The following is a 20,875-nucleotide window of genomic DNA, read 5'->3' on the forward strand; positions in this document are numbered from 1 at the left end:
CGGGGTAGAGAAAGATGCTGCAGCAGATGGGGCAGAGAGAGGTGCTACAGCAGCCAGGACAGGAAGAGGTGCTGCAGCAGCCAGGGCAGTAAGAGGTGCTGCAGCAGCAGGGGCAGAGAGTGGTGTTGCAGGGCAGAAGTAACCCTGCTGCACAGCTACTAGCAAAGAGTAAGACATATAAAGATGGTGGCAGAGCTCAGGCATGTGCCGGCTGTCAGTGTCTCCAGCTGTCACCTCTGGCCTGACCTGTTTCCTACCTAGTCTCCGAGTCAGTGTACCTGATCCTGCCCCGTTCCATCCCTTTCCAGACCCCTCACATCATACCCCATTCCAGATCCTTTCCGGACCCAAATGGATCAGGTGTCTGCGGGGGTTGGGTACGGGATCCCAGCGGTCAAAATCCCGACGCCGGAATCCCGACCGTCAGATTGCCGGGAGGGGGCGAGTAGAACGAAGCCCCTTGCGAGCTCTCTACGCTCACCACGCTGCAGGCTCGGTGGCTCACTTCGCTCGCCACAGGTTCTATTCCCACATCTTGGGGGTCGTGGACACCCAGGAGTGGGAATAGCTGTAGCGGCGCTGCCAGCATTCTGGCGGTCGGAATTTCGGCATCGTATTTTGACTGTCGGGATTCTGACTGCCAGGATTCCAACCACATCCCGTCTGCGGGGTCACCTCAGCAGCCCCTTCTTATTATACTTCCTTCTGATCCCTGTTCTCCTCTCCAGATGATTGCTTGTCCAAGGCGTGTGCGGCGTGCGCCATGTACAGTAGGTGTGACATGCATACATACATGATGACAAAATATAAGATATAATAGTAATATATTGGAAGTATACGATATTGAGGTATATAGCAGGTGTGAGATATCATACCTCCCAACATTTAAAAATCTCCAGTGCCGCAATCGCGAGTCATGCCCCCGTTTGAGGATTGTAATTGTATATTGAAAGTATGTGATATATGTTTTAATACATTTGCAGATTTGGTAATAAAATTAAACTGAATCAAGGTTACAATGCTATTATTTACACAATTTGATCATTTAAAAAAACAAACAAACAAACAAACAAACAACAATTTAGGGACATATTTGGAAAAAATGTTTTATGCAGCAAAAAAGAAACAACACTTCTGTATTAAAATATATACAGTATATGGTGTGGTCACATACCTCAGGCAGATGCTGGGTGCTGTGGATTAAAGCTTGTTGTTTATAATAACATTTTGTGGCCACATGGGGTCATGCAAGTCGACTGCAGCAAGTCCTACCTAAAGGCCAGGAAATCTCCATCCTCTGATAGAGATCCTGGCCTCACCCCTCCCCTGTAATGGCAGTGAAACGCTTCCGTTTGGAGAAACAGTCTGATGCCATGGTGAGACTGACAGCGCAGGCCTGTACTGCAAATGCGCAAAGTACCGAACATTGGGGGTCGTTCCGAGTTGTTTGCTCTTTGCCGATTTTCGCAACGGAGCGAAACGGAGCGATTAAGGCGAAAATGCGCATGCGCACGGTACGCAATGCGCATGCGCGAAGTATTTTAGCTCAAAACTTAGTAGATTTACTCATGTCCGACCGAAGAATTTCCATCGTTGAAGTGATCGGAGTGTGATTGACAGGAAGTGGGTGTTCTGGGCGGAAACTGGCCGTTTTCTGGGAGTGTGCGGAAAAACGCAGGCGTGTCAGGGAAAAACGCGGGAATGTCTGGAGAAACGGGGAGTGGCTGGCCGAACGCAGGGCGTGTTTGTGACGTCAAACCAGGAACGAAACGGGCTGAGCTGATCGCAGTGTAGGAGTAAGTCTCGAGCTACTCAGAAACTGCTAAGAATTTTCTGTTCGCAATTCTGCTAATCTTTCGTTCGCAATTCTGCTAAGCTAAGATACACTCCCAGAGGGCGGCGGCCTAGCGTGTGCAATGCTGCTAAAATCTGCTAGCGAGCGAACAACTCGGAATGAGGGCCCTTGGTACTTTGCGGCATACGCTGCTACTCCAACCACATCTGAATCAGGCCCATTGTGCATATGATAGTAGTTATGTGGCTACAGGGAGGGCTGATTGTCGTTTGCCTTGGGGTAGCTGTATAGCAATATGTCTGCGGAAGGCTGGTTTGCTGGGGGCTACCCTCTTAGTTGTGTGTCTGGGGGGTTAGTTTGCTCGGGGTTGGGAGGAAGCTGCTCAGTAGTGTTGCTGCAGGCGGGAGGGCGTTGGGTGGGGATATTTTATTATGTGTGAGGTGGGTGGGGGTGTTCATGGTGATCGGGCTCCTAGATGTTAGAAAAAATTGTCAAGCCCTGATACAGTATATATATATATATATATACACACCTGGGCTACAGCTTCATTTTGCAACATGATGTTCTTGCGTAATATGGTTTTCTGATAGCACTTTCTGTATGTTCATACAAGCCTCACGTTGCACATTCTTTATGCCACTTATGTCCTGCTAAAGATCAGCATACCTATATTCTATTAACGACCAGATCTGTAACCATCAGCACCGCGGAGACCTATAACTAACCTGCTAGTAAAATAGGAACACTTGCAGAATAATTGCTACACCCACCTTTTTATAGGGGATCATTACTTCATGTTTCTGCACATTATTGTAGAGCTTTAAACTCCTTAAGTGATGGTGACAGGGCTAGCGGCCATTGCCATGACAATGGTACAAGAATTCCTGCTGGAGTCATTATTAATTGATGCAATGTAAATCTTCTACCAACTGGATCTTCTGCAGTAGATTAGATTGTGAAGCGTAGTCAGGATCAATGAAGGGTTGTCCATACATTCAATGAACACCTAGTTATTTGGCCTTTAACTCAATTGCTTCTCTTTCTCCTCTGTAGAAATCAGGACACTCACGGAGGGTCTTCGGACGTTTTACTCATGGTGCGTTGCTTTACCATCATGTACTTCAACACCCATCATTTGTGCGCTTTTTTAATATAGTTTTATTTCTAAATAATAAAGTAATAAACATTTTATCAATTAAAAAAACACTAAACATAATAGGTGCCGATTTATACCAAATAGCGACTTATAACATTCACAAATGTACTGTATATGTAATAAAAGTTCCAAGAGCTAAACAAGTCTGTCAGTATTGGATATAAAGGTTTCATTACATAAAAGATTGTTAGGAACACATAGTGAAATCACTAGAGCAGTTGCAGCAGCATTCTATGGGCTATATTTATGAAGCAGTGGCACTCACATTGAGTGTACAGCATGCCAGGATTTAAACTTGATTGTGAGTGCATGCTGCGCTTCACACTTAATGTGAGTGCACACTAGGCTTTACACTTAATGTGAGTGCATGCTGGGCTTTACATTAAACGTGACTGCACGCTGGGCTTTTTCACTTAATGTGAGTGCACACTGGGCTTTACACTTAATGTGAGTGCACGCTGGGCTTTACACTTAATGAGGGTACATGCTAGGCTTTACACTCAATGTGAGTGCACACTGGGCTTTACACTTAATATGAGTGCACACTGGGCTTTACACTTAATGTGAGTGCACGCCAGGCTTTACACTTTTAATGTGAGTGTTGCTTTACATTTTTACCTGAGACCCACCAAGAAGCGCAGCTGCTTCGCAAATATAGCCCTATATTACAAAATGTATCATTTTCTCGGGCTGTCTAGAAAGAAAGGATCTTAATTTATGTTACGATTTTACCATGGATACTAATATCACTGGTTCCTACTCTATAAATAAGCTGCAATCTCAGTAATGCCACTGGTTCCTAGGGAATGGATATGCTGCAATATCGGTGATGTCACTGCATTATCAGTGATGTCACTGGTTCCTAGTGAATGGTTAAGCTGCATCTTGAGTAATGCCACTGGTTCCTAGGGAACGGAAAGGCTGCATTATCAGTGATACCTCTGCTTCCTAGCGAATGGTTAAAGTTGCATCCTCAGTAATACCACTGGTTCTAGGAAATGGATAGGCTGCATTATCAGTGATGTCACTGGTTCTTGGTTAATTGTTAAGCTGCATTCTTATTGATGTCAGTGGATCCTAGTAAATGTATACCCTGCATAGTCATTGCTGTCTCTGGTTTCGTAGTGATGGATAAGTTGCTAGTAAAAGAGTAGACTGCATTTTCAGTAATGTCACTGGATTCTAGCGAATGGTTATGCTGCCGTTTCAGTGTTGTCACTAGTACCTAGTAAATGAATAGGACGCTTTCTTAACATACCTCTTACTGTAACTTTTATATTTACCTAATTGGGACATACAAGGAGTGGTGTGTGGTTCCTTCCTGCCCCTCTCATAAAAAAAAGTATCTTTCCCAATTATCTAGGAATCAGAAGAGGAAGAAAAAAAAACCATCTGTGGTGCTCGGCTACTATAGGTAGTTAAATGTAGCCTACAAACGGTATCCGGTATATAGTACTCTATTGTTTCGCATATATTTGCAGATTTATTTGCACATATTCCCCAACATTTGGAGGGGGTGTGGATTATTTAATCTACACTAAAAAGGTCTAGTCAAAAGGTCGAGCAATAATGGTAGCCATGCATTAGGTCGACAGGGTCAAAAGGTAGACAGTCAAAAGGTCGACAAGTAAAAGGCAGATAATTCAAAAGGTCGACAGGGTCAAAAGTTCGATATGGTCAAAAGGTCGACATGCCATACTTTACCATCCACCTGGACTACGATTGGGAATAGTAACCTGTGCCAAGCGCAGTGGTAGTAGAGCGAGGCAACTTGACCGGTAGCAAAGCGAGCCATGTGCGGGGACGTGGTACACTAGTAGGGCAGAAAAGTGACAAAACACGCCCCCGCCCCCCCCCCCCAAAAAAAAAAAAATGTCTACCTTTTTGTGTTGACCATTTCCATGTCAGCCTTTTGACCCTGTTGACCATTTCCACTGTCTATCTATTCTATTTTGACCTTTTGACCCTGTCAACCTAATGCATGTCTACCATTAGTGGTCAACCTATTGACTGTACATCTAATAATCCACACCCCCTCCAAATGTGGGGGAATATGTGCAAATAAATCTGCAAATACATGCAAAACAGGAGAGTACAAACATAACAAAACATCATTATTTAGTGTGAGCAGCCTCTGTTCATTTCATGTGTTTGCATGGTGTGATATTGTTAGTATTCTCTAATCTGTGTGTATACTGTGTGTATACTTTGTTATGTTATAATGTTAATAAATTGTGAATCAGCAATTTTTGTGATTTTTAGGTTCTTTTTGTACAACCAATACTCTTCTTAATTAGCACATACGGGAATAAGAGCAAAAGTCCTAATACGACTGGATGGTGGGACAGTGCTCCCATGACAGCAGGGAGATATGCGGGAATCAGAGCAAAAGTCCTGATACAGCAGGATGCAGGGACAGTGCTCCCATGACAGCTGGGAGATATGCGGGAATCAGAGCAAAAGTCCTGATACAGCAAGATGCAGGGACAGTGCTCCCATGACAGCTGGGAGATATCCGGGAATCAGGTTGAAAGCCCTGATATGGAAGGATGTTGGGATAGTGCTCCCAGGTCAGCTGGTCAGGGCCTGCAACAGAAATCTTGGGGCCCGATACAGTGATATCTCTGGGGCCCCATCAGAATATATATTTGCAGGCCAGCGCAGGGCACGGGAATCCTGGCCAGTGAAGTCACTGTGTGTGAGAGGCTCCTGTCACTCTGAGGCTGTGCCCACACTGCCTACAGCTCGCTGCCCTATTTGGACAAGATGACTCACATCCCTGCTGGGCACTAAGTTGTGTATCCTTGGGGCCCCTCTGATCCGTGAGGCCCGGTACAGGTGTCTGCGTCTGGTATGATGGGTCCAGGGTCTGCGTCTTTGGACACAGACTTCCTGGACCTAGGTTTCCGGATCCTAAAGCCAGCCTGAGCAAGCTTCATCTTACACAAGCTGGCTGGTCTCTGAAATCGCGATGATCACGATGGTGATCTGAGGCTGTGTCCTCAGGCGCACCACTCGGCTCTTGCAGATGCTAGCAGGAGGCGTCTATCTCCCACAGACGCCTCATGTTGAATATGAATTTTAAAGACACAGAATTGCACAGCAGTTTCCTTGAGGTTGTGCAATTCCATATAATCATGAATCGGGCCCAATGGCATTGGTTCATATTTGTACGCTAACCCGATGGTTTGCATACAAATACAATGTTTGTGGGTCTGTGCAAGCACAAAACTGTGCTTATTTGCAGAACGGCTGTTGGGATGTCGCTTGCAGCCCCCTGTCAGCTGCTTGCTTGCGCCTATGCAGTTCCATACAAACATGAATCGAGCCCTGTGTAGGCGAGTGGTACTCTCTTAGGCATGTTGTTATTTTATCTTATGCTGGTTATGTCATTGCAGCTCTGTCTTGACACATCTTATGCCCACTTAGTTCTTCTCACTTCATATTAATTAATGACTAATCTTTCATTCTATTACTTCCATCTGATATCACTTACTGCATAATCCCAGTTTATTTGAATTAATGGTCTTCAATTCCAAGATCCAGAAACAACAGATAAAATCAAGATTAACGGGACACAGAGCTGGCCTTAGGCATAGGCAAACTAGGCAAATGCCTAGGGCATTTGGTATGCTTAGGGGCACCAACAGCTTCTGCTGATTAAAATGATATGCGGCATGCCTATATTTTGTGTGTGACTGCGGCTGTATCTGCATACGAAATGCTACGTTGCAGTGTATTCCTGGAAATCACTGTAATGTAGCATTTCGTATGCATATACAGCCGCAGTCGCACACAGAATATAGACATGCTGCATATAATTTTAATCAGCAGAAGCTGCTTGTGCATCCTAGCCACACAGTAATGCAAATATTATGATGCATTTTCATAAACAAAAGGCGCCCGACGTTAGCAGAGCTGCCAGCTGACTCATGCCAGGCAACTCCTGCAGAACTAGCGGCGGTGCTAGGGGGCACCAGCCAAAATCTTGCCTAGGGCATAATATTGGTTAGGGCCGGCTCTGAAGGGACAACAGCTCATGCATAATATAAGCCCAACAAATGCTTTTTAATAGGAAAAACTTTAATTATTAGAGTATCAGCATTTTTTTCACGATACCCCTAGGTCAAAAGTTTCTTATATCCCTTTTACACTGAGCTAAGAAACCCAGATTATTGCCAGGGCAATCCAGTGCATCCTGGGTCCCAGCTCTGTGTTACAGGGTCATGCATCCCGGACCCGCTGCTCGTGTCGCAACCAGGGTTATTCCCTCTGTCCGACCCAGGTCGGCTGCAGTATGAAAAGCATGCCCTGAGTAATTTGAACCGGGTCATGCCTAAAAGGCTGCTGATTGGCAGGCTCAGGAGTGCTTGGAGATATCATCTCCGAGCGTCCTGTGTGAACAGCGACGACCTGGGTCACGGTGGCGGTGTGAAAGTACAGTTTATCCGAAGTCCCGGCTCCGTCCCGCATTCAGTATCCCAGATTGGGCATGGGTCGGAGGCGCTGCTTCTGTCTGAAGGTGGTATTATTGAGAAATTCAGCAAAAAATATTAAATAAATAGTTTTTACTTTTCACCTTTAGGTTTAGTTATGTGATGGTAGACAGGGTTGTGCTGATTTGTCCACATATTTATGATTGGCAGCCACTAGTTATTCTATCACACAGACCATAAATCTGATCCTGGGACACTAACCTGTGGCACCTCTGCAAGTGCCCTGCATCCACTCTGAGAACCACTGCCATAAAAGATGAAAATAATAACTCTGCCCTTTCCTCGGCCATCAACCTTAAAATCTACACCTGCTGGTTAAAAGTTAAAATCATTCCCTGAAAAGTACAGTATTTTCCATTTTCCAAAAATACTTTAAGTATTTTTAGTAGATGAGAACTTTCTCAAAAGGCTTATAGGCCCTACACACTGGACGATTTGTTTGAAAGATATGAACGATCTCGTTCATAAATGAACGAGAACTCGTTCATATCTTTCAGTGTGGAGGCTCCAGCGATGAACGATGCGTGGTCCCGCGCTCGTTCATCGCTGGTCCCCCGTCGGCTGTGCATGCAGGCCAATATGGACGATCTCGTCCATATTTGCCTGCACTTCAATGGAGCCGCGTGACGGGGGGAGTGAAGAAACTTCACTCCCCCCGTCACTGCCCCCCCCCGCCGCCGGGTCGCTCGTCGGCCGTATCCGCCCTCGGGCAGCTCGGCGGTGGGTCGGCCAGTGTGTAGGGCCCATTACCTTGACATCATCTCTGTTATTAAGACTTAAGTAACAATAACAAATGTATCTTAAGATATAAATGCATATAATGTATAAATGTTCTATTGGCACTGCAGAGCACTGTGGCAACTTTCAAATCGATTATAATAATAATATTGGATCGAAAATCAGAAATTCGTAAAAGTCTGAAGACAAATGTCATGGAGAATCTAACAGCTGCTAGTCATTTTAATACACAGAATAATTATAAGCATTGGCGGCTGTATGTTTATATTATTCAGATCTTATGAACAGTGTCCAGATTTCTTATTTATTAACAGTTATTTATAGCACCTTACATATTACAGAGCACCTTGCATAAAATACACTAATATTCAGTCTCTGTAATGGAGCTTACTATCTACAAAAGCTATATTCAGTAGATTCTATGGCTTCTTTCAGACATTACGGTTTTGTCCTGACGGCAAAAAGACGGATTTTGCAACGGTGAAGAGGCACGGCAGCCATACTAGTCAGTTGTAAGGCCCTAATGTATTTGTCACTTCTACTGAAGTGGAACTATGCATGGCTAGGTCTCATACTGATCTCTAATAAGGGCCTGGAATGGTGTTTCAGCATTACCTTTCCTTTTACGCCAGGCTTGTTCAGGAACGGAGCAATGCAACGCTGGGTCTCCTAGTAACATCTAAGGAAGGTGCATTACCTTTCCTTCTAAGCCAGACTTGCCCAGGGGAAGTACAATGCATCGCTTGGCTCATTGTAACATCTTGGTAAGGGAATGGCAGTGGTGTTTTAATTAGACTTCCCTTTCCTTCTTTGACAGGCTTGTTCAGGGCTGGAGCAAATTTATCACTGGGTCCCATATTAACATCCAGAAAAGGGCCTGGTAGTGGCGTTTCAGCATTGCTTTTCCTTCTATGCCAGGCTGATCCAGTTGCGTTACAATGCATCGCTGGGCCCATAGTAACATCTGGGTAGAGCCCTGGCATTTGTGTTTTAGCCTTTTCTTCCATTCTTTGAGAGGCTTATTCAGGGGTGGAGCAAATGCCTCACTGGATCCCATAGTAACATCCAGATAAAAGCATGGTAGCTGTGTTTCAGCATTAATATCTGGGTAAGGGTCTGGCAGTGGTGTTTTAATCTTACCTTTCCTTCTTTGCCAGGCTTGTTCAGGGGGGTGGTATTCATGTGACCGACAGTCACATGACCTCCTCCACCAGCCCGACGGCGACGGGTCACTGTCCCGATGGTCGGCATGCCGACCAACAGGGACTATTTCCACTCGTGGGTGTCCACGACACCTATAGAGTGGGAATAGAACCCGTGGCGACCGCAGGTCGCCACCGAGCCCGCAAGGGGCTTGCTGCACTCGCCCCTTCCCGCCGGGATCCCGACGTCGGTATGCTGCCGGGATCCCGGCGTCGGTAAGCTGACCGGCGGTCAGGAGACTGCCGGTCAGCCGTACTACACCCGTTCAGGGGTGGAGCAATGCATTATTGGGTCCATATTAATAGCTGGGTACGGGATGCGGTCAACATCCCGCTGGACGGGATCCCGGCGGTCGAAATACCGACGCCGGAATCCCGACCTCCACAATCCCGACATATTCTCCCTCCGTGGGTGTCCACGACACCCATAGAGGGAGAATATAATAGTGTGCCGAGCGTAGCGAGCCCGCAAGGGGCTGCGTTCCGCTCGCCACCCCTGTCGGGATTGTGTGGTCGGGATTCCGGCATCGGGATTTCGACCGCCGGGATCCCGTCCAGCGGGATTACGTACTGATCCCCTGGGTACATATCCCGGCAGTGGTGTTTCATCCTTCCTGGACCTCTCTCTAATCACAAAAGAGCAAAGTGGGTCTTCCTTGAGTATACTTGGATAAAGGGCAGTAATAGGCATTTGCCTGATCAGCAGATGACCTGAGAAGGACAGTGGAGGGTAGTACAGAGGTGTGGGTAGACCCAGCATTCAACTTCAAGCGCTGTGTCACAACTGAGGGCCTGAGCTGACGGGAGGCAGCCTCAGTTGTAGGGGCTGAGATGTACCGGAACCTGGGAGGTTGTATCAGACCCCTGGACATGTAAGTAACATGAATAATAACTGCCCGAAGGCGTGACCACGACAACTTGGATAAAAGTCAATGATGTTTATTATGACAACTCCGCAACACAGCAGCAGTAAAAGAAAACGTAAAAGTCAGCAAAGAATAAATACAGTTCCTGGGTACTACAGGATGGCAGGAGCCACAGGGCACTGGTAGTGTGAGATAGTTCTTATGATCTTCTAGATGGAAAGTCCTTACCAGGCCCGACTGTAGCAATGGAGATAACCCAGGATTGTGCCAGCTTGTGTTCCAGGAAAAGCTGGGTTGCTGAAGATAAAACAGCTGCTGTGGATACTGGCTGGAACCAGACTGTTGTTAGCACGGAGTAGATACTGGCTGGAACCAGTTAAATAATAAATGAACTTGGGAGCGATGAAATATGAACTGAAATGTAGAACTTGAGAGCGGAGAAATAATAATACCGGTGGAGAGTGGTAAAGTGTAGAAAGGACACCGGCCCTTTAAGGGAAGCTGTACTCTGCTGGAAGCTGAGCTGGAAGCAGCTTATGTTGTAGCTGGAAACAGATGAATCCACAATGGATTGGAGAGTCAGGCTACACCGCAGGTGGAATGCTGGTGCGGGTCTCTATGGTGGAAGTCTTGAGACAGGAGCTGGAACCTGGAAGACAATCACAGGAGAGAGACAAACAGGAACTAGGTTTGACAACCAAAGCACTGACGCCTTCCTTGCTCAGGCACAGTGTATTTATACCTGCAGCAAGGAAGGGATTGGCTAGGCAATTATGCAGATTAACAATACTGACAACAGATTGGAGGAAATGATCAGCTGACAGAATCCAAGATGGCTGCGCCCATGCAGACACTTGGAGGGAAGTTTGGTTTGTAATCCATGTGGTAATGAAAACAGTAATGGCGGCGCCGGCCACTGGAGACAGGAGACGCCAGGCTGACAAGTGCACATCCAACCACGCGGACACAGCGGAGGCCGCGGCTGACGTAATCGCCACTCTGACACTCTGCATGCAGAAGCTCAGGGACGGCGGCGGAGGCCGCGGGAGACGCCATGCCAGATGTAATAAGGCGTTACTGTGACAGCGTCTCAGAGAGACAGGAGAGGATGCAGGAATGTGAACATTAGGATAACAGATGGGATCCGGTCCTGGAGCGCTGAGCCAGCCTTAGGAGGCATCTGATGGGTAAGAAATGGCGTCCAGATACCCGGATCGTGACACGCTGTAATGGCCACACCAGGATTGTAACTCCAAGAAGCAATGGAGATACCTGCCCTGGGCTCCAAGCCCTGAAGTGGCACCTGCATGTACAGCAGCACCTGTGTGGTTCACAGCGGGATCCAAGTGTGACTGCTTGTCTTCCAACGGAGCTCTGCGAGGCACCCGCTGCAGGGTTAATTGGCTCTGTCATAAGAGCTCTGCAAACACCTGCAATAAGGGACAGGATGGCTCCTGCCTGGTATCGCTCAGCCTGCACTGCAGCAAGCGATGGTGCACCCGCCGCTGCTGCTAGACTGCGAGATGGGACCCACCGGTCCCCATGCTGCAGGCAGCTGAATCACATCGTAGCTGGAGCCCTGCCAATTCACTGCGGGATCCAGTCTCTGTAGACCAGCTGAGAGTGCCATATTTGTTTTCCCTTTTTATTTTATTCTATTGTTTTCTTAAAGGGGGCACCACACTCCTACTTTCTTCCGGGTGACTGGGATGAACTTGGGCCTCTAGGCCACACCACTGCAGAGCCTTTATTTACAATAATATGTATGTACATTTTGCAAATGTATCAAAGGATGTGTATTACAGTGCACTGACCACAGACCTTAAGTACAGTAATTGATGTCCAGCACAGGGAAACACAGATATAACATTGTTAAAGTACTGTATTTTAGATACATAGTTTCACCAGCTTTTAAAGCGTTTAAAGCATGTAGGTTATATGGGCTATATATCTATAGGGTGTGGTACTGAAGGTCGACAGTGTCTGGGTCGACCACTATTGGTCAACAGTAACTAGGTCGACAGGTCAAAAGGTTGACATGAGTTTTTTAATTCTTTTTTGGTGTTGTTGTCGCTTTACAGTACCCGGGATCCCCAATTAGTGCACCGTGGCCGCTCGTCATGCTTCGGGCAAGGTGCCTCGCTCCGTTACTGTGGCGCTCGGCACAGATTGCTGTTCCCAATCGTAGTCCATGTAGATAGTAAAGTATGAAAAAGTTTAAAAAAAAAATAAGAATTTACTCACCGGTAATTCTGTTTCTCGTAGTCCGTAGTGGATGCTGGGAACTCCGTAAGGACCATGGGGAATAGCGGGCTCCGAAGGAGGCTGGGCACTCTAGAAAGATCTTAGACTACCTGGTGTGCACTGGCTCCTCCCACTATGACCCTCCTCCAAGCCTCAGTTAGGTACTGTGCCCGGACGAGCGTACACAATAAGGAAGGATTTTGAATCCCGGGTAAGACTCATACCAGCCACACCAATCACACCGAACAACTCGTGATATGAAACCCAGTTAACAGTATGAAACGATAGAGCCTCTCAACAGATGGCTCAACAATAACCCGATTTAGTTAACAATAACTATGTACAAGTATTGCAGATAGACCGCACTTGGGATGGGCGCCCAGCATCCACTACGGACTACGAGAAACAGAATTACCGGTGAGTAAATTCTTATTTTCTCTAACGTCCTAGTGGATGCTGGGAACTCCGTAAGGACCATGGGGATTATACCAAAGCTCCCAAATGGGCGGGAGAGTGCGGATGACTCTGCAGCACCGAATGAGAGAACTCCAGGTCCTCCTCAGCCAGGGTATCAAATTTATAGAATTTTGCAAACGTGTTTTCCCCTGACCAAGTAGCTGCTCGGCAAAGTTGTAAAGCCGAGACCCCTCGGGCAGCCGCCCAAGATGAGCCCACCTTCCTTGTGGAATGGGCATTGACAGATTTAGGCTGTGGCAGGCCTGCCACAGTATGTGCAAGCTGAATTGTACTACAAATCCAACGAGCAATAGTCTGCTTAGAAGCAGGAGCACCCAGCTTGTTGGGTGCATATAGGATAAACAGCGAGTCAGATTTTCTGACTCCAGCCGTCCTGGAAACATATATTTTCAGGGCCCTGACAACGTCTAGCAACTTGGAGTCCTCCAAATCCTTAGTAGCCGCAGGCACCACAATAGGCTGGTTCAGGTGAAACGCTGACACCACCTTAGGGAGAAACTGGGGACGAGTCCTCAATTCTGCCCTATCCATATGAAAAATCAGATAAAGGCTTTTACATGATAAAGCCGCCAATTCTGACACTCGCCTGGCTGATGCCAGGGCCAATAACATGACCACTTTCCACGTGAGATATTTCAGATCCACGGTTTTTAGTGGCTCAAACCAATGTGATTTCAAGAAATTCAACATCACGTTGAGATCCCACGGTGCCACAGGAGGCACAAATGGGGGCTGAATATGCAGCACTCCTTTCACAAATGTCTGAACTTCAGGTACTGAAGCTAGTTCCTTTTGAAAGAAAATCGACAGAGCCGAGATCTGTACTTTAATGGAGCCTAGTTTTAGGCCCATATTCACTCCTGCTTGCAGGAAATGCAGAAATCGACCCAGTTGAAATTCCTCTGTTGGGGCCTTTTTGGCCTCGCACCATGCAACATATTTCCGCCATATGCGGTGATAATGTTTTGCCGTAACATCTTTCCTGGCTTTAATAAGCGTAGGAATGACTTCCTCCGGAATGCCCTTTTCCTTCAGGATCCGGCGTTCAACCGCCATGCCGTCAAACGCAGCCGCGGTAAGTCTTGGAACAGACAGGGGCCCTGCTGTAGCAGGTCCTGTCTGAGCGGCAGGGACCAAGGGTCCTCTGAGATCATCTCTTGAAGTTCCGGGTACCACGCTCTTCTTGGCCAATCCGGAACTACGAGAATTGTGTTTACTCCTCGCTTTCTTATTATTCTCAGTACCTTTGGTATGAGAGGTAGAGGAGGGAACACATACACTGACCGGTACACCCACGGTGTCACTAGGGCGTCCACCGCTATCGCCTGAGGGTCTCTTGACCTGGCGCAATACTTCTCTAGTTTTTTGTTTATGCGGGACGCCATCATGTCCACCTGTGGACGACCCCATTGATTTACAATCATTTGGAAGACTTCTGGATGAAGTCCCCACTCTCCCGGGTGGAGGTCGTGCCTGCTGAGAAAGTCTGCTTCCCAGTTGTCCACTCCCGGGATGAACACTGCTGACAGTGCTAGTACATGATTCTCCGCCCATCGGAGAATTTTTGTGGCTTCTGCCATCGCCGTCCTGCTTCTTGTGCCGCCCTGTCGATTCACATGGGCGACTGCCGTGATGTTGTCTGACTGGATCAGCACCGGCTGGTGTAGGAGCAGGGATTTTGCTAGACTTAGGGCATTGTAAATGGCCCTTAGTTCCAGAATATTTATGTGAAGGGCAGTCTCCTGACTTGACCATAGTCCCTGGAAATTTCTTCCCTTTGTGACTGCCCCCCAGCCTCGTAGGCTGGCATCCGTGGTCACCAGGACCCAGTCCTGTATGCCGAATCTGCGGCCCTCCAGAAGACGAGCACTGTTCAGCCACCACAGAAGAGACACCCTGGTTCGTGGAGACAGGGTTATTAAACGATGCATCTGAAGATGCGATCCGGACCACTTGTCCAACAGGTTCCACTGAAAGATTCTGGCATGGAACCTGCCGAATGGAATTGCTTCGTAGGAAGCTACCATCTTTCCCAGGACTCGCGTGCAGTGATGCACCGATACCCGTTTTGGTTTTAGGAGGTCTCTGACTAGAGAAGACAACTCCCTGGCTTTCTCCTCCGGGAGAAACACTTTTTTCTGGGCCGTGTCCAGAATCAGTCCCAGGAACATTAGACGTGTCGTGGGGACCAGCTGTGACTTTGGGATATTCAGAATCCAACCGTGCTGGCTCAGCACTTCCTGAGATAGTGCTACTCCCACTAACAACTGTTCCTTGGATCGTGCCTTTATTAGGAGATCGTCCAAGTATGGGATAATTAAAACTCCCTTTTTTCGAAGGAGTATCATCATTTCCGCCATAACCTTGGTAAATACCCTCGGTGCCGTGGAGAGTCCAAACGGCAGCGTCTGGAATTGGTAATGGCAATCCTGTACCACAAATCTGAGGTACTCCTGGTGAGAATTGTAAATGGGGACATGTAGGTAAGCATCCTTGATGTCCAGGGATACCATGTAATCCCCCTCGTCCAGGCTTGCAATAACCGCCCTGAGCGATTCCATCTTGAACTTGAATTTTTTTATGTATGTGTTCAAGGACTTCAAATTTAGACTGGGTCTCACCGAACCGTCCGGTTTCGGTACCACAAATAGTGTGGAATAGTAACCCCGGCCTTGTTGGAGTAGGGGTACCTTGATTATCACCTGCTGGGAATACAGCTTGTGAATTGCCGCTAGCACTGCCTCCCTGTCTGAGGGAGCAATCGGCAAGGCGGATTTTAGGAAACGGCGGGGTGGAATCGCCTCGAATTCCAGTCTGTATCCTTGAGATACTATTTGAAGGATCCAGGGATCCACCTGTGAGCGAACCCACTGATCGCTGAAATTCCTGAGGCGGGCCCCCACCGTACCCGGCTCCGCTTGTGAAGCCCCACCGTCATGCGGCGGACTTGGAAGAGGAAGCGGGGGAGGACTTTTGTTCCTGGGAACCTGCTGTTTGCTGCAGCCTTTTTCCCCTGCCTCTGCCTCTTGACAGAAAAGACCCTCCTTTTCCCCGCTTATTTTTCTGGGATCGAAAGGACTGAACCTGATAAAATGGCGCCTTCTTAGGCTGCGAGGGGACATGGGGTAAAAATGCTGACTTCCCAGACGTTGCTGTGGAAACTAGGTCGGAGAGACCATCCCCAAATAATTCCTCCCCTTTATAAGGCAAAACTTCCATGTGCCTTTTGGAATCTGCATCTCCAGTCCACTGGCGAGTCCATAAGCATCTCCTAGCAGAGATAGATAGTGCACTTACTTTAGATGCCAGCCGGCAGATTTCCCTCTGTGCATCTCTCATGTATAAGACTGAGTCTTTTATATGGTCAATTGTTAACAGGATCGTGTCTCTGTCTAGTGTGTCAATATTTTCTGACAGGTTATCTGACCATGCAGCGGCAGCACTGCACATCCAAGCTGACGCAATTGCTGGTCTGAGTATAATGCCTGAGTGTGTATATACAGACTTCAGGATCGCCTCCTGCCTTCTATCAGCAGGTTCCTTAAGGGCGGCCGTATCCTGGGACGGTAGTGCCACCTTTTTTGACAAACGTGTGAGCGCTTTATCCACCCTCGGGGGTGTTTCCCAACGTAACCTATCCTCTGGCGGGAAAGGGAACGCCATTAGTAATTTCTTAGGAATCACCAATTTCTTATCAGGGGAAGCCCACGCTTCTTCACACACTTCATTTAATTCATCTGACGGGGGAAAAACTACAGGTAGTTTTTTCTCCCCAAACATAATACCCTTTTTTGTGGTACCTGGATGTAAATCAGAAATATTTAACACCTCTTTCATTGCCTCAATCATGCAGCGAATGGCCTTAACGGGCATTAAATTTGACTCATCGTCGTCGACACTGGCGTCAGTATCCGTGTCGACATCTACTTGTGCCACCTGAGATAACGGGCGTTTTAGAGCCCCTGATGACTTTTGAGACCCTTGGACCGGCACGAGCTGAAGACTCGGCTGTCCCACAGTCGGCATGTCGTCAAATTTTTTATGTAAGGAGTCTATACGTGCACTCATTTCTTGCCATAATACCATCCACTCAGGTGTCTGCCCCGCAGGGGGTGACATCTCTGCTAAAGGCATCTGCTCCCCCTCCACATCATTATCCTCCTCAAACATGTCGACACAGCCGTACCGACACACTCCACACACACAGGGAATGCTCAAATAGAGGACAGGACCCACAAAAGCCATTTGGGGGGACAGAGTAAGAGTATGCCAGCACACACCAGAGCGCTATATATACAGGGACTAACTGAGTTATGTCCCTAATAGCTGCTTATACTGTATACAATGCCAATTTAGTGCCCCCCCTCTCTTTTTCCCTCTTACTGTATTGTAGAAATGCAGGGAAGAGCCAGGGAGCTTCCTTCCAGCCGAGCTGTGAGGGAAAAATGGCGCCAGTGTGCTGAGGAGATAGGCTCCGCCCCTTTTTCGCGGCCTATTCTCCCGCTTATTTTGGGATTCTGGCAGGGGTATTTACCTCATATATAGCCCCAGGGGCTATATATTGAGGTATTTTAGCCAGCCAAGGTGTTTTTATTGCTGCCTCAGAGCGCCCCCCCCCCCAGCGCTCTGCACCCTCAGTGACCGGAGTGTGAAGTGTGTATGAGGAGCAATGGCGCACAGCTGCAGTGCTGTGCGCTACCTTGGTGAAGACAGGACGTCTTCATGCCGCCGATTTTCCGGACCATCTTCCTGCTTCTGGCTCTGTAAGGGGGACGGCGGCGCGGCTCCGGGACCGAACATCAAGGCTGGGCCTGCGGTCGATCCCTCTGGAGCTAATGGTGTCCAGTAGCCTAAGAAGCCCAATCCGGCTGCAAGCAGGCGAGTTCGCTTCTTCTCCCCTTAGTCCCTCGCTGCAGTGAGCCTGTTGCCAGCAGGTCTCACTGAAAAAAACAAATTCTAAGACTATAACTTTCTAAGAGCTCAGGAGAGCCCCTAGTGTGCATCCAACCTCGGCCGGGCACGAAATCTAACTGAGGCTTGGAGGAGGGTCATAGTGGGAGGAGCCAGTGCACACCAGGTAGTCTAAGATCTTTCTAGAGTGCCCAGCCTCCTTCGGAGCCCGCTATTCCCCATGGTCCTTACGGAGTTCCCAGCATCCACTAGGACGTTAGAGAAAAAGAAAAAAAAAAGTGAAAAACCCTTTGGCCTGTCGACCTAGAAACCCTGTCGACCTAGTTACTGTCGACCAATAGTGGTCGACCTAGACACTGTCGACCTAAGTCTTGTCGACCTAGAGACCGGATACCATATCTAAACATAGCTTAGGTATACCTACAAACATTCCCATAAAACATTTCTTGAGAGTCCCAGTTACATTTTTTTGTTTACCGTAATTCTAAATTAGTCCAAGAATATTTTCAATTTACTATTTCAGTTTCAGGGAATAAAAACTCTATTATATATAATTTTATACAATAAATGATTAATATGTATTTTTTTGCATCATATCTGCTGTAAACATTTGCCAAAAACATTATTAGTCTCCAATAAAATAAGTTTGCAACATTACTTCCAATGGAACTTTTCTTCGTCATATTCAGCCTATCAGCAGACAGTCATTGGAGTAACAAGTACAATAACACAGTTATCCTAAGAAAGCTCTGTATTGGAACTAAAATGATTGGCAGTATATTTGTGAATGTTACAAGGTGTGTCTTTATAAAAGAATAATTCCTATTTAGACATCTTTTTCCACGTGTTGTCAGAGATCATCCCATAGGACATATTTCTTATACGCGTGTTAAACCATGACATGAAATTTATAGAAATCAGTTTTGTGTCTACTCTCACTGTCACTCTTAGACGTTGGGTTTGGGGGCTGGCTTCTACCAAAATCAAAAACGAATAATTGGCATCCAAAATAAGGGCAGAAATCACCATGGCAACCTATGCCTGACTGAGTACAGTCGATCTTATCTACTAACTCAGATCAGAAATAGCATTTTTGGGGGCTATGTTTTGTTCCAGTAAAAATAAGAATTTACTTACCGATAATTCTATTTCTCGTAGTCCGTAGTGGATGCTGGGGACTCCGTCAGGACCATGGGGAAATAGCGGCTCCGCAGGAGACAGGGCACAAAAATAAAGCTTTAGGATTAGGTGGTGTGTACTGGCTCCTCCCCCTATGACCCTCCTCCAAGCCTCAGTTAGGATACTGTGCCCGGACGAGCGTACACAATAAGGAAGGATATTGAATCCCGGGTAAGACTCATACCAGCCACACCAATCACACCGTATAACTTGTGATCTGAACCCAGTCAACAGTATGACAAACGTAGGAGCCTCTGAACAGACGGCTCACAACAATAACAACCCGAATTTGTTTGTAACAATAACTATGTACAAGTATTGCAGACAATCCGCACTTGGGATGGGCGCCCAGCATCCACTACGGACTACGAGAAATAGAATTATCGGTAAGTAAATTCTTATTTTCTCTAACGTCCTAAGTGGATGCTGGGGACTCCGTCAGGACCATGGGGATTATACCAAAGCTCCCAAACGGGCGGGAGAGTGCGGATGACTCTGCAGCACCGAATGAGAGAACTCAAGGTCCTCCTCAGCCAGGGTATCAAATTTGTAGAATTTTGCAAACGTGTTTGCCCCTGACCAAGTAGCAGCTCGGCAGAGTTGTAATGCCGAGACCCCCCGGGCAGCCGCCCAGGATGAGCCCACTTTCCTTGTGGAATGGGCCTTGACAGATTTAGGTTGTGGCAAGCCTGCCACAGAATGTGCAAGTTGAATTGTGCTACAAATCCAACGAGCAATCGTCTGCTTAGAAGCAGGAGCATCTTGTTGGGTGCATACAATATAAACAGTGAGTCAGACTTTCTGACTCCCGCCGTTCTTGAAATATATATTTTCAATGCCCGGACCACGTCCAACAACTTGGAATCCTCCAAATCGTTAGTAGCCGCAGGCACCACAATAGGCTGGTTCAGGTGAAACGCTGACACCACCTTAGGCAGAAAATGAGGACGCGTCCGCAGTTCTGCCCTGTCCGTATGGAAAATCAGATATGGGCTCTTATATGATAAAGCCGCCAATTCTGATACTCTCCTGGCTGAAGCCAGGGCCAGTAGCATGGTTACTTTCCATGTAAGATACTTCAACTCCACCGATTTGAGCGGCTCAAACCAATGGGATTTGAGAAAATCCAAGACTACATTAAGATCCCACGGTGCCACTGGGGGCACAACCGGGGGCTGTATATGTAGTACTCCTTTTACAAAAGTCTGGACTTCAGGAACTTAAGCCAATTCTTTCTGGAAGAAAATCGACAGGGCCGAAATTTGAACCTTAATGGACCCCAATTTGAGGCCCATAGACAATCCTGTTTGCAGGAAATGTAGGAATCGACCCAGTTGAAATTCCTCCGTGGGGCCTTCCTGGCCTCACACCACGCAACATATTTTCTCCAAATGCGGTGATAATGTTGTGCAGTCACCTCCTTCCTGGCTTTTACCAGTGTAGGAATGACCTCTTCCGGAATGCCTTTTTCCCTTAGAATTCGGCGTTCAACCGCCATGCCGTCAAACGCAGCCGCGGTAAGTCTTGGAATAGACACGGTCCCTGCTGAAGCAGGTCCCGTCTTAGAGGTAGAGGCCACGGATCCTCCGTGAGCATCTCTTGAAGTTCCGGGTACCAAGTTCTTCTTGGCCAATCCGGAGCCACTAGTATCGTTCTTACTCCCTTTTGCCGTATAATTCTCAGTACTTTTGGTATGAGAGGCAGAGGAGGGAACACATACACTGACTGGAACACCCACGGTGTTACCAGAGCGTCCACAGCTATTGCCTGAGGGTCTCTTGACCTGGCGCAATACCTGTCCAGTTTTTTGT

The 20,875-nt window shown here is 47.4% G+C and overlaps 1 protein-coding gene and 2 long non-coding RNA genes across 5 annotated transcripts in view; 2 read left to right on the forward strand and 1 right to left on the reverse strand.

Moving 5' to 3' along the window:
• Positions 1–20,875, forward strand: part of SPEG (striated muscle enriched protein kinase) — a 519,092-nt gene that overhangs the window by 170,051 nt on the left and 328,166 nt on the right. The window lies entirely within an intron of this gene.
• The window catches only part of LOC134944914 (uncharacterized), a 67,007-nt gene that overhangs the window by 40,650 nt on the left and 5,482 nt on the right, over positions 1–20,875 (reverse strand). Inside the window, exon 3 of one of the 2 annotated variants that reach the window (XR_010181984.1) lies at positions 2,566–2,959. This is a non-coding gene — a long non-coding RNA (uncharacterized LOC134944914). Of the gene's footprint in view, positions 1–1,090; positions 2,960–20,875 lie in introns of those variants that run through there. The other variant, XR_010181983.1, reaches the window with a different exon arrangement.
• The window catches only part of LOC134944915 (uncharacterized), a 66,644-nt gene that overhangs the window by 40,615 nt on the left and 5,154 nt on the right, over positions 1–20,875 (forward strand). For both annotated transcript variants that reach the window (XR_010181985.1, XR_010181986.1), the window contains exon 2: positions 2,849–2,891. This is a non-coding gene — a long non-coding RNA (uncharacterized LOC134944915). The remainder of the gene's footprint in view (positions 1–2,848; positions 2,892–20,875) is intronic.

This window comes from Pseudophryne corroboree, chromosome 7 (genome assembly GCF_028390025.1).
Source record: "Pseudophryne corroboree isolate aPseCor3 chromosome 7, aPseCor3.hap2, whole genome shotgun sequence".
Lineage (NCBI taxonomy): Eukaryota > Metazoa > Chordata > Amphibia > Anura > Myobatrachidae > Pseudophryne > Pseudophryne corroboree.